We start from the raw sequence: 13684 nt of genomic DNA, 5'->3' as shown, positions 1-13684 counted from the left end.
GGATAATTGGCACCTTCTCAATAAAGAGGTTCTTTTATGTATGAATATTTTTTTTTGTCTTTTTGTTTTTGTTATGTGTATAACAAATCTCTTGGCCCTGTTGGAAACATTAGGGCAGAGAAGCCCTTCTCTCATCTCTCACAGTCCTGGCCCTTACATGTCACTGCAACCACATTTATTTCCTTGCTACTCCTGGAATTTGGTTATTTCTTAACCCCAAGTTAAGTTGTTCTGACTCCACTAATCCCCCTTCCTGATTTACTTTAAGGCATATGTTAAAATTTATGTTTTATAGGAATTTACCTTTTTTTATAGTACACTATACTTTATTGATGGTACATGACAAAGTAGGGTTCCCCGAGCCCTCCCCTTCTTCAAGGTGTCTGGGATGGAAACTGTGGAGGTTGGGAGATTCTCAGTGTGTTGGAGGATGAGCTGGGGTAAGGACTCCCCGGAAGCTGAGGGCCTCTCTCTTTCTCTTGTTCTCAGCCCTCAGCTGGTCCCAGGGTCTCTGACTCCTTGGAGGCCATGTTAACCCATAAGGTCCACAACCTAGTTTCTATAGCCAAATTCATTGTTATACCAGGAAATGAGCTTGACAGAGTGGCCATTGAGAGCAGTGCCAACCCTAGCATCGAAATGGAAGAGTGGGTGTTCCTGTTAAAGTCATGGGAGACAAACTAGTCCACAGTGTAGCCAAGATGCCCTTAAGAGGACCCTCCAATTCCTGTTTCACCACCTTCTTGATGTCATCATATTTGGCAGCTGTCTTCAGGAAGTAGGTCAGATCCATGATGGACACATTGGAGGTGGGGACACAGGAGGCCATGCAGCTGAGCTTCCTATTTAGCTCAGAGATGGCCTTGCCTATAGCCTTGGCAGCACCAGTAGAAGCCAGGATGATGTTCTAGGCAGCCCCTTGGCCATTACACCACAGCTTCCCAGAGAGGCCTCTCTGACCTTCTTGGTATCAATGATGGCATGGACTGGAGTCATGAATTTCTCCATGATGCCAAGTTGTCATGGATGACCTTGGCTAAAGTAGCCAAGCAGTTGGTGTGCAGGAGGCATTGCTGAAAATCTTGAGGGAGTTGTCATACTTCTCATGGTTCACACCCATCACAAACATGGAGGCATCATCAGAAGGTGAAGAGATGATGACCCTCTTGGTCCCACCTTTCAAGTGAGCCCCAGCCTTCTCCAGGGTAGTGAAGACCCCAGTGGACTCCACAACATACTCAGCACCAGCATCACTATTTGATGTTGGCAGGATCTTGCTCCTGGAAGGTGGAGATAGGGTTTCCATTGATGGCAAGTGTCCCATTCTCACCCTTGACTGACCCATGGAATTTTCTGTGGGCAAAATCATACTGCAGCATATAGACCATGTATCTGAGGTCATTGAAGGGGTCATTGATGGCAACAATATCCACTTGGCCAGAGTTAAAAGCAGACTTGGTAATCAGGTGCCCAATATGACAAATCCTTTTACTCCAACCTCCATCATCATGTCTTAGGGATGTGGCTGGCACTGCACCAGAAGATACAGCTAGCTGTTTGTCAAGCAAGGAGGAACAAAGAACCAGAAATTTACCTATTTTTTTGAAAAGTATCTCCCATTCCAAAGCATTCTTTCTACCTTATAATCCACCAAATCATATTTTCAGCTTAAAAAGAATAGTAAAAGTGACCTTGACAACCTCTTCCATTTTATACACTAGGAACTTTGGACCTGGGTGGAATAACGCTGTTCATGGTCATGCAACTCCTCACTGCTGTGAGAGGGATTTTGCTCCCCCAAACCAGATAAGAATGGGGATAGGAGAAGGGCATGGAAAATTCTGGGGGCAACAGTGAGAAGGGAGAGTAATAGTCTTAACTAGAGAGTCTGGGAGTGCCAGAATGGGTGTCTGGGGTGAAGAGTCCATTTAGGGACTGATGACACTTGGGTAGCATGTTTACTTCCCTTGAGTATAGACCATCTTCTCACCAACCTGTGGATAATTTGTCTCCAGATAGCACTCAGCACTTTAAACCACCACTATCCCAATTCAGTGCTGCTGGATAGTCCATTACTAAACCCTGCAGGGTAAGCAGTTTTGTTTCCTGCCAAACTCATCTCAAGAAAAATAAAGCTATGTAGGAGATTCCATTACTTCTTGTCTCTTCTGGCGGCAAGTGACTGAAACTCTTATTTCGGTTGTATATTAAGCAATCAGGTTCAGGTAACCAAATATGCTGCCAGGACTCTCACTCACCATCTCTTATCTGTTCCTGCACATCAACCTCATTATCTCATGTTGATGATGAACTTGGTAAGAACCTCATTGCTTCACCCGCAGTGGAGAACTGACCTCTACTTTCTTTACTTCCTTTGTCAAAAATCCCCAGACATAGAATTAATCAGAAGCACATTCCTCAACGTGGGGGAAAAAAAAAAAAAAAACTCCAAAAGAACCCAGGGAGAACCTGGAGTATGCAAGACCTCAGCAGCTGCCATTCTACTCCTGGAGACCATCTAAGTAGGATAGCAGATGTGGTGCTGAGCAAATGAAAAATGAATTGTCCACAGCAGGCTTGCATTCAGGAGACAATGAGGACAGGGTCCCATTCAGCAACTATTTCTTTAATCTCATTACGATTCTCTTTCAGGGTTTTAAAAATATTTAAGTAGATACTGGATTACATTAACCAAATAATTGATAACAAATCTGATATAGAGAATCAAATATAACAAATGCAAAATTAAAGCAATAAAGATCAGTTACTTAAAAGTATCTTTTCATCTCAGCACAGACATATTGTTTTGATTAAAGTTGTGACATTTAGTGGAAAATGAACTTTGGATTCCTATAGCATGTCAAAAGTAACTTAACTAAATTTATTCAATTATTTTTATATTAATTGCATATAGATTAGGTGCATTTGACATAACCTTCTAATATTTTGAATAAGGGTGTACACTACACAATTTATCATTATAAATTTATAGAATTTATTTTTGCAAGTATTAGAAAGCCCAACTCAAAAGAAAACTTAATAATAAATCACAGTGAGTCCTAAAGGTAGTGGCAGCTCCAGCCTTGAGCGGTTTGAAATTTTCCTGACTGGTTTGGACTCTGCTTGATACAGAAATAAATTTCCCTCCCTCTTCCACGCCATGCTGATCTCTATATTTCCCATTTGTTTAATGTTTACTTAGACATATCTAAAATTTTACGTATCTTTATACTGAAAATTAAACAGAAATGTCTATTTCTTTTTACAGTAATAGATCATACACTATTGGCTAAGGTTCTCAGTAACTGAAAACAGTATCAAATATAGCTGGTTTAAGCAGAAAGGGATTTATTAGAGAACATTAAGTACCATACAGAGTTTCTGGCAAAGCCAGAGACAAATTTGCATTATAGGCAGTCCAAAATAAAAGGAGCCAGGAGAAGGGCTCATCTACACTACAGACTATTCTAGCAGAAAACCTACTCCGGAGACTACACAATTGGGCAGCCAGAGCACTGGGACTCGACACCTGGTACTATACCAGAGCTGCCCCAGAAGAGCCAAATGTCCCAGCATCCCTTATTAGAGATCAGACCTTTCCACATACAGCTGTGTCTCACCTTGTTCTTCCTTATCTCGTGTCAGCCCAGGAGAACCTTGGCCACATCAGGCACCCAAGATTCACATGATCTTGGGAAATACAGTTTCTTCCTTCAGTCTCATAAGTGCACAGAGTCATGCTAAACACAAAAGTTAGAATAGACCTTGAACAGCCAACCCTAAATATCTGCCTCAAATTCTGTTCAGTTCCTTGACAATTTTCTATTTCTACTTAACAGCCTAATGTTTTTCTAAGTCAGTACACATGGAGCTATGTTATGGTTAATTTTAGGTGTCAACTTGGGTAGGCTATAATACCCAGCTGTTTAATCAAACACTAAACAGGGTGTTGCTGTGAAGGTATTTTGTAGATGTGTTAACATCAACTATCAGTTGACTTTAAGTAAATGCAATTACTCTTGAATTTGTGGGTGGAGTTCATCCGATCAGTTGAAGACTTCAGACCAAAAATGACAAAACATCTATCATAACAAATAAAGCTCAGATGCACAACACAATAAATGTTTATTTCTTGATGATGTAAATCTGGCATGGGTGGGGCAGTCTTCCTCTGTATTGTAACTATGCCATCTGGGACACAGGCCCTCCAAGGCCCACATAGCAGAGGAAGAGAAGGATGGGAGAAGTCACACCTCTCCCAACTGCATCCACATATCTTCCCTTTTGCTTATATTCATACACCAGAAATAGTCATGTGGTCTCAAGCTAATTGCAAGGATGTTTGGGTTATGTAGACAAGGCCATAACTATTTGAGAACACTAACAGATTCAGCCATAAAACCTTCTACTGCAGAAGGACATTTAATTAAACCATGTTAAATGCATGTTTCTTTAAAAAAAGATATATTGTTGGGGTACCTGGGTGGCTCAGTTGGTTAAGCTTCTGACTTCAGGTCATGATCTCACGGTTCCTGGGTTCATGTCCTGTGTCAGGCTCTGTGCTGATAGCTCAGAGCCTGGAGCCTGCTTCAGATTGTGTGTCTCCTTCTCTCTCTGCCCCTCCCTCGCTCCCTCCCTCTCTCTCTCTCTCTCTCTCTCTCTCTCTCTCTCTCAAAGACAAATAAACATTAAAAAAAATTTTTTTAATATATTGTTAACAGGAAGGGATGAAAGGGAAAGAGGAGGGAGGTAGGAAAGAAAGAAAGGATACTCTTTATACGTTATACTTCTAACGGAATAATGGGACAAACTATATTCACATTTTAACTGGAACTTAAAAGTAATTACTGATAATATGTGACAGATTCACTCCTACCAACAGTAAGAAAGCACTTGTTTTTACATGGCCTCATCATCACTAGATGTTACTAATATTTTTAAAGTTTTCCATTCTTTTTTTTAATATGAGGTTTATTGTCAAATTGGTTTCCATACAACACCCAGTGCTCATCCCAACAGGTTCCCTCCTCAATGCTCATCACCCACCCTCCTCTCCTTCCCACCCCCCATCAACCCTCAGTTTATTCTCAGTTTTTAAGAGTCTCTTATGTTTTGGCTCTCTCCCTCTCTAACTTTTTTTTTACCTTCCCCTCCCCCATGGTCTTCTGTTAAGTTTCTCAGGATCCACATAAGAGTGAAAACATATGGTATCTGTCTTTCTCTGTATGACTTATTTCACTTAGCCTAACACTCTCCAGTTCCATCCACATTGCTACAAAAGGCCATATTTCATTCTTTCTCATTGCCAAGTAGTATTCCATTGTATATATAAACCACAACTTCTTTATCCATTCATCAGTTGATGGACATTTATGCTCTTTCCATAATTTGGCTATTGTTGAAAAGTGCCGCTATAAACATTGGGGTACAAGTGCCCCTATGCATCAGCACTCCTGTATCCCTTGGATAAATTCCTAGCTGTGCTATTGCTGGGTTATTTTATTAAAAATAAAAATCGGGGTGCCTGGGTGGCTCAGTCGGTTGAGCGGCCGACTTCGGCTCAGGTCACGATCTCGCGGTCCGTGAGTTCGAGCCCCGCGTCGGGCTCTGTGCAGACAGCTCAGAGCCTGGAGCCTGTTTCAGATTCTGTGTCTCCCTCTCTCTGACCCTCCCCGTTCATGCTCTGTCTCTCTTTGTCTCAAAAATAAATAAACGTTAAAAAAAAATTTTTTTTTAAAAATAAAAATCTATTTTTAATTTCTTGAGGAACCTCCACACTGTTTTCCAGAATGGCTGCACCAGTTTGCATTCCCACCAACAGTGCAAGAGGGTTCCCATTTCTCCACATCCTCTCCAGCATCTATAGTCTCCTGATTTGTTCATTTTAGCCACTCTGACTGCCGTGAGGTGATATTTCAGTGTGGTTTTGATTTGTATTTCCCTGACGAGGAATGATGTTGAGCATCTTTTCATGTGCCTGTTGGCCATCTGGATGTCTTCTTTAGAAAAGTGTCTATTCATGTCTTCTGCTCATTTCTTCACTGGATTATTTGTTTTTCGGGTTGGAGTTTGATGAGTTCTTTATAGATTTTGGATACTAGCCCTTTGTCTGATATGTCATTTGTAAATATCTTTTCCCATTCCGTTGGTTGCCTTTTAGTTTAGTTGATTGTTTACTTTGCAGTGCAGAAGCTTTTTATCTTCATGAGGTCCCAATAGTTCATTTTTGCTTTTAATTACCTTGCCTTTGGAGATGTGTCAAGTAAGAAATTGCTGCGGCTGAGGTCAGAGAGGTTTTTTCCTGCTTTCTCCTCTAGGGTTTTGATGGTTTCCTGTCTCACATTCAGGTCCTTCATCCATTTTGAGTTTATTTTTGTGAATGGTTTAAGAAAGTGGTCTAGTTTCATCCTTCTGCATGTTGTTGTCCAGTTCTCCCAGCACCATTTGTTAAAGAGACTGTCTTTTTTCCATTGGATATTCTTTCCTGCTTTGTCAAAGATTAGTTGGCCATACATTTGTGGGTCCAATTCTGGAGTCTCTCTTCTATTCCATTGGTCTATGTGTCTGTTTTTGTGCCAATACCATGCTATCTTGATGATGACAGCTTTGTAGTAGAAGCTAAAGTCTGGGATTGTGATGCCTCCTGCTTTGGTCTTCTTCACTATTACTTTGGCTATTTGGGGCCTTTTGTGGTTCCATACAAATTTTAGGATTGCTTGTTCTAGCTTTGAGAAGAATGCTGGTGCAATCTTGATTGGGATTGCATTGAATGTGTAGATAGCTTTGGGTAGTTAAAGTTTTCCATTCTGATAATATTTTCAAGTTATAAATTTTTCTATTAGGTTTAACATGTTTTCATTGTTTATTTTTTGTTTATATTTCCTTTTCTGTAATTGCCTGTACATACAATTTGCTCATTTTTTTATTTGACGGTATGATTGTTTCTTACTTTTAGAAAATACCTTTACTTATTTTATAGAATTTGACCCTTTGTGTATTATTTTGTTGCAGATATGTTCTTGCTGTTATATACCTTTGTTTTGTTTGTTATCTCTTGCAATCTAGACTTTATTTTTATCTGCTCAAATCCATTATATTTTTCCTCTATGACATTCCTGTTTTATTTAGGAAATGCATCAAAACCAAAGTTATAAAACCATAGTTCTTTACAGATAAATTCTATTTCATTTTTCTAATTAGTTTTTTTCATTTATCTTAAATTTACTTTTGAATTATAGGAGTTAAATATCAACTTCGTTTTCTTCCAAATCAATGGTCAAATAGCTAAAAACTTTTACTGAGTAGCCATTCTTTCCTCTACATAATGGAATAGAATCTCTAATGTATATTTAATTCCCATATAAACAAGCTTATTTTGGGCCCTCTGTTCAACTCTATTGCTTTGCTTGCTTATTCCTTTTCTTAATCCACACACTTATTTCAAATTTTTAAGATCTGGGATGAGACAAGTCCCCTTCTATTATGTGTAGTTTTCAATGTTTATTAGCAATGTTATACTTGATTCTTTCATATGGTTGTGAACATCTGTCTTTGTCTCTCCAGTCGAGAGACTGTGTTGCTTGTCTCTCTCTACTACCCTGTTCTATCTATATCTTAGAAGGCTGGCATCTATGGCCTGCTCTTTTTGAATCTCCTGCCTGCTGCCATTCAGGTTTGGTCAAGGAGAGGCATCCATAGGAGACTGAAGGACAGAGAAGGCATTTGTTGACTCAGCTCCTTCCAATCAGGACTACCAGTCCGCATCGGCTTCCACCCAGTAGCCACACTTCTCATGGGGTGGTCCCCTTCTACAGCTAGAGTTGGAACTCTCTGGTCACCACTCCCTCCCCTTTCCCATTTGTTTAGGACTGATGATGGTAATGTGGGTCTAGGGCTTTACCATCTCCTGCAGATTCCACTTCACCCTACCAAAACCTTCGTAAATCATCCCTTTATTAAACTTTCCTCAATTATTCCCTTTGAAATTTGGATGTGCCATCTACTTTCTGTCACGAAGTTAATGATATACAAAGGAACTGTGAATGGAACACAAGAGATACCACTGGGACTATTACTGGAACCATGTTAAATGCATACACTAATTTGGGAATGATTGATATGTTTGTCAGTAAATCTTCCCCATCAGAAATATCATCACTTTTCATTTCACTTGTCATTCAATAAATGTTTATCTTTAAATACATTTTTTAACATTCCTGTTCATATATTCCTATCAGGATTAGAAGGTTTTTAAATTTCCATTCTAACAGGTTTTTGTTAATACAAAGGAAAGTCACTAAACTGTATATTTATCCTGTATCCAGGGAACATACGATATACTCTTATTATTTATAATGATTTTTTTCTGACTCTGGAATTCTTTTGGTATACTTACAAATTGTATGAAAATCATGGTAATTTTATTTCTTTTTTTATATTTTTATTCCTGAGAGAGAGAGAGAGAATACAAGCAGGGGAGGGGCAGAGAGAGAGGGAGACACAGAATCTGAAGCAGGCTCCAGGCTCTGAGCTGTCAGCACAGAGCCTGATGCAGAGCTCAAACTTGTGAACCATGAGATCATGACCTGAGCTGAAGTCAGACACTTAACCAACTGAGCCACCCAGGTGCCCCTTGATAATTTTATTTCTGGTTTTCAAGTAGAGACACAACTTACTTTATTTTTTTGTTATGTTGCATGAAACAGAAATACAAAATAAATTGAAAGTAATGATTTATAAGGACCATCCCTCTCTTTTATTTGATTTTAACATCAATGACTTTACTATTTCATCATTTATTAGGATTTTTCTTCTTTTTCTTCCTGGATAACAATTTTTACCATTTTATTCCCAATTTATTTTTTCTTTACTTTAAATTATTTCCCAGACTCTATTGCTATTGAGAAGCTCTTTTTTCCTGTAATTTAATATTACAAGTTGTATAGCTAGATCTTAGCTTTGGGACATTCTTACATCCCTGTAATAAACTATTTGGCCACAGTAATTATTATTATTATTATTATTATTATTATTATTATTATTATTTTAAAACACTGCTGTGATTCCATTTGCCAAGATCACAATTGGGATATTTCTATCTACATTCACAAGTGACCTAAACTAAAATTTTGTACCACATCTTCAAATTTTTGTGTGAGGGGTTATGTTCACCTTATGAAATGAATTTTTAAAGATTTTTTTTCCATGCTCTGGGAAAGTCTGAATACATAGAAAATGGCTGTTTCTTGAAGGCTAATTAGAACCTAATTATAAAATCATCCAAGCCTTATACATTTCATTGGTAAGTTGTTAGCAATATTTTACATACACACAACACAAAAATACATACAGCTATTGGTGTTTTCAAATATTTTATCTCTTCTTGAGTAAATATTTTATAGATTGATAAAAATCATTCATTTCTTCAGCTGCTTTTGCTTTCATTTAGTGTTCCATTCTACTCTTCATTTTGTTTTTTAATTCTTTAGTTTACTTTTCCCTTATAAATTTTATTATTTGCTTTCTTTTACTTTTCTCTTTCCTTAAGTAGAACACTTAAATATGCATGTTCTCTCTCTTTTGCTAAAAAATAAGCTTCTAGATTATGCATTTTTAAAATTTAAGCCATATCCCATAGATTTTGATAATTAGTGTTCTTATTCTTGTCAACTTCTAGATTATTTGTAATTTCACTTTGGTATCTCTCATGAATCTGGAAATAACTTTTAAAACATTCTTAATTTAAATTGAAGTTCTTTTAAGACTTGGCTAAAGTTTATTTTAGTTATCTCATTCTTGAGGTGTTATTCTTACATTTTTCTTATATCTTATAAATATAAAACAATTATATTTATATATTGTTTTACAGCCAAATAACGAGACTTTTAAAATAGCCACATTTTGTGATTTTTTTGGTCAAGTACATGATAATTTTGTAATTCTTACATGTTCTGCGTGAAATCCTTTTAACAGCATTTTTTTCAATATAATCTATCAAATTCTGGAAGAGGGATATTAAAGTCTCACTGTCCTCCTTGAATATTCTGCCACTTACCAAGTTCTTGTCTCTCAGTTCCAAATGTACCCTTCGTTGGCCTACTTGTAAAACTTTAGCTGGACGCTATGAACATTTCTCGTTTGACACCTCACACAGTGTTAATTAGCCTTTGTCAGTAGAGGGTGGTGGAGGGACACCGCAGGAGTAAGGAACATCTCTTTCTAGTTCCAGTCAGCTTCCCTTTCTACCTCATGCAGGGCCTTCTAACCCCTTACCCCCAATCCCTCAACATTCCCCAACCCTCATCCCTGCCCCCACTGGCCAACACTACTGGGTTCCATTTAAGTTTCACAGGCACCCTAGATAGCTTCTAAGCAGCTCAACTGCACCTCATAGGCCACCTCCTAGCAACGTATGTTGCTATTCCAACAGGCAGTGCCTGCTTGCCAGCTGTAATCTGTATATTCTGATGAACTTCACCATCCAAGGGCTTTAATCACATCCATTCTAATGATCTCTAAATCTTAGGCTGGGGTAGAGGGTGAGGTGAGGGAGGTAGCTCTCCCAAACTTGTTCCTTCCTTAGGTGCTCAGTCTCAGCCCTAGGGGTGGTGTCTGTTCCCTTTATCTGTTCTTCTTGCATTGTTTAGAGCTCACTTTACTTATTAGAAGCTAATCTCCTGTTACTAGCAAAACATTCTTTATATTAAATTTTCCCTGTTCAAATTGCAATGTGATTATTATCTCCTGATTGAACCCTTTCTGATACATATACCAGGGAGTTTTGTAGCTTTTTAAACATCATTTATACGTGTCTCTCTGATACATTTGCTGCTTTATTTTTATGTGGCATTCCTTATTTTTTGATATCAATATGACCATCCCTTTTTCTTTGCACTTACTGTTTATGTCTTTGACTCCTTTTATTTACAACCCTTGGGCGTGTTTTTTTTTAATTTCATTTACATATCTTATTAAAAGCAGACAGCTGCACTTTGTTTTTTAATTGGAGAATTCAACCTATTTACATTTACTGTGAAAGGTGATTTGTTCTCATTCCCATCTAATGTTATGTTAATTTCTTTTTTTATACTTATTCTTATGCTTTTCTACTTCTGCTGAATTGAACAAGTTGTATGTGGATGCCATGTTTATTTTGTTTTTTATTACAGTTGCCCCTAACAATAATTTGGAAATTATTTATATTTATAAATATTTATTTATTTTTTAATAAATAATTTATTTTATAAATAAATAATTATAATTATTGATAAATTATATTTGGAAATAACATTATAGCGTTTCTCTATCTGCTAGTTCACTAGCATGTACTTTAAACAGTCATATTAAACCGGTATTTCTCTGTGATTTTATTAAAATTAATAGTACTTTTACCATTCCCCATAATGATGGGACCTTAAGAATATTTCTGTCATTCATTCACACCATTTTCACATCCTAGATTTTCTGAACTACTCCAGAAATGTAATTCCATGTTATTTTTCACTTTTTCCTTCGAGTAGGCCTTTTCTCAGTATACTTACTCAACAGTGCCAAGACAATTTGCAATCACTTTATTCTCATCCACATAGTTTACTGGATTCATTGCTCACTGCTCATTCTTGTATTCTTTATTTTCCACTTGCTTTAGATCTCTATTCAAATTTACTATCATTTATGCTGCAGTACATCCTTGAGTAATTTTGAATAAGAATATGAGTAGAATACTTTGAGTTCCTACATATCCAAAGAAGTCCCTCTTTTGTCATATGAATGATAACTTTTCTGAGGTAGGATTTTAGACAACAGTGCTTGCTCTCAAAAGTTGATAAACATTATTCCACCGGCATCTAGTGTAGCATGTAAGAAGTCAAAGTCAAACATTCTTTTTCCATTATATTCAAACTTTTTTTCCCTGTCTGAAAATGTATATTTTTTCTCTTTCCACAAGAGGCCAGAAATTTCACAAAGATATGTCTAGATGTGTGTGGAGTTTTGTGTTTTTTTTCATCACTTCTGCCTGACATTTAGTAAACTCTTTTGATCTTCAGATCAGGGAGTTGAAGATTATTGCTTTGATTATTGATTCCATTTCCATCTGCTCCTTTTTTTCCTGGAATGCTGATCATTTGCATATTACTTCTGCTAGGAGTGTCATCCATATCGCTTATATTTTCAATTGTGATTTACATTTCTTAGTATTCCTCTTTTGTGTTGAAATACACTTCCTCCATTTAACCTTCTGATCACAAACTCGGGTTTCAGCAGTATTGACTCTGTTTTCCACTTTTAAGGATGCAATCTCCCCAGTCAGAGCCACCTGCTTCCACTTTTCAGCTTTGCCTCATCCTGAGCTTTGTTTGCGTACTCCTCTTAGAAAGTGAGAGTCTCTTCATCATGAGCTTCCACCCTACCTCTTCAGCAGTAGTGGGTTGTCAGGCAATGAAAGATGTGGTGAGATTTTTCTCCACCAGAAGACAGGAGGTGACAGGGCTAAATCAAGTCCTCTCCACTGGGGCAGAGGCAGGAGGCTCTTCTAGTGGAGAGAACCATCACCTCTCAGCTATATGGAAAAGGAGAAATTCTACCCTATCTGGACATTTTTCTCAGACAAGTAGTATCAGCAGGAAAAGTATTTCTTCTGGAGAATGCATGGGGTAGGAAGATAGGTCCGTTCTGTGTTAGTTCAAGTGCTTCACCTAAGTCAGCTGTGAGGCAGAGAATCTCACTATGGGCTTTGCCACAGATGTAGAGTCACACTGAAATGACTAGGTCCTTGGTCATTTCAGCATTGACAACACGGGTGCCCTGAACTTGCATCTTCTCATTAGTGAATCTAAGCCTCAGATGTCACATTTGGGATCTCTTCTGTCTTTTCCAGTTCTAAGCTAGGCTTAGCTTAGTAATTCAGTGCCCCAACAGAAGGGAAGTCATGGTGATATATGCTCAGGACATTTCCCCATGTTGATGTTAATCTTTCTTGTTTGGGGAAGCGTTTCTTTCTGGCTACAGAGGAAATTATTCTCTGTACAAAATTCAAACATTTGAGAAAACACAATGCACTAAGAGAAAATTGCTATAATCTCATACCCCATTCCATTCCACTCCACCCCAGCCCCAAATCACCATGAGCAATTGGGTATGATTTTTCTTCAGGTTCTCTGTGTATACACTAGTGTGGTAAGTATACAATTGATAGTCAAAATGTTAAGCAAATTTTCTTCATTTTTATAATCCATTCATTCCTGGCTCTGAAATCTCAGCTTACCTAATGTGAACATATTACTCAGATCAATTTCAGATTTCTCACAATCCAATACAGTGATTTATTGATGGTTCAGGTTTATGAATCAGTTACATCCTAGCTTCATATTAATTTCCAGAATTTTCTCTATTCTCTGACTTGTCTATGGCCTCCTGCCCAATAGGGTTAGTAAGTGTATTAGTCAGGGTTCTCCAGCAAAACAGAACCAACTGAAGAGAGAGAGAGAGAGAGGAAGGATTATTATACGAATTGGCTCATGCAGTTATGGAGGCAGAGAAGGTACATGATCTGTGAAAACTAGAGAACCTGAAAAACTGGTAGTGTAATTCAGTCCAAGTCAGAAGGCCTAAGAATTGGGAGTCTGATGGTGGAAGCCCTAGTCTGCATCCAAAAGCCCAAGAAGCAGGAGGGCTGGTGTCTATG

At 37.9% G+C, this 13684-nt stretch overlaps 1 pseudogene; it reads right to left on the bottom strand.

Annotated features, from left to right (window-relative positions):
* Positions 1-324: 324 nt before the first annotated feature.
* Positions 325-1504, bottom strand: LOC106967932 (glyceraldehyde-3-phosphate dehydrogenase-like; annotated as a pseudogene).
* Positions 1505-13684: the final 12180 nt, after the last annotated feature.

Source organism: Acinonyx jubatus, chromosome A3 (genome assembly GCF_027475565.1).
Source record: "Acinonyx jubatus isolate Ajub_Pintada_27869175 chromosome A3, VMU_Ajub_asm_v1.0, whole genome shotgun sequence".
Taxonomy (NCBI): domain Eukaryota; kingdom Metazoa; phylum Chordata; class Mammalia; order Carnivora; family Felidae; genus Acinonyx; species Acinonyx jubatus.
The sequence above is the reverse complement of the archived record's forward strand: the minus strand, read 5'-3'. Positions and strand labels throughout refer to the sequence as shown.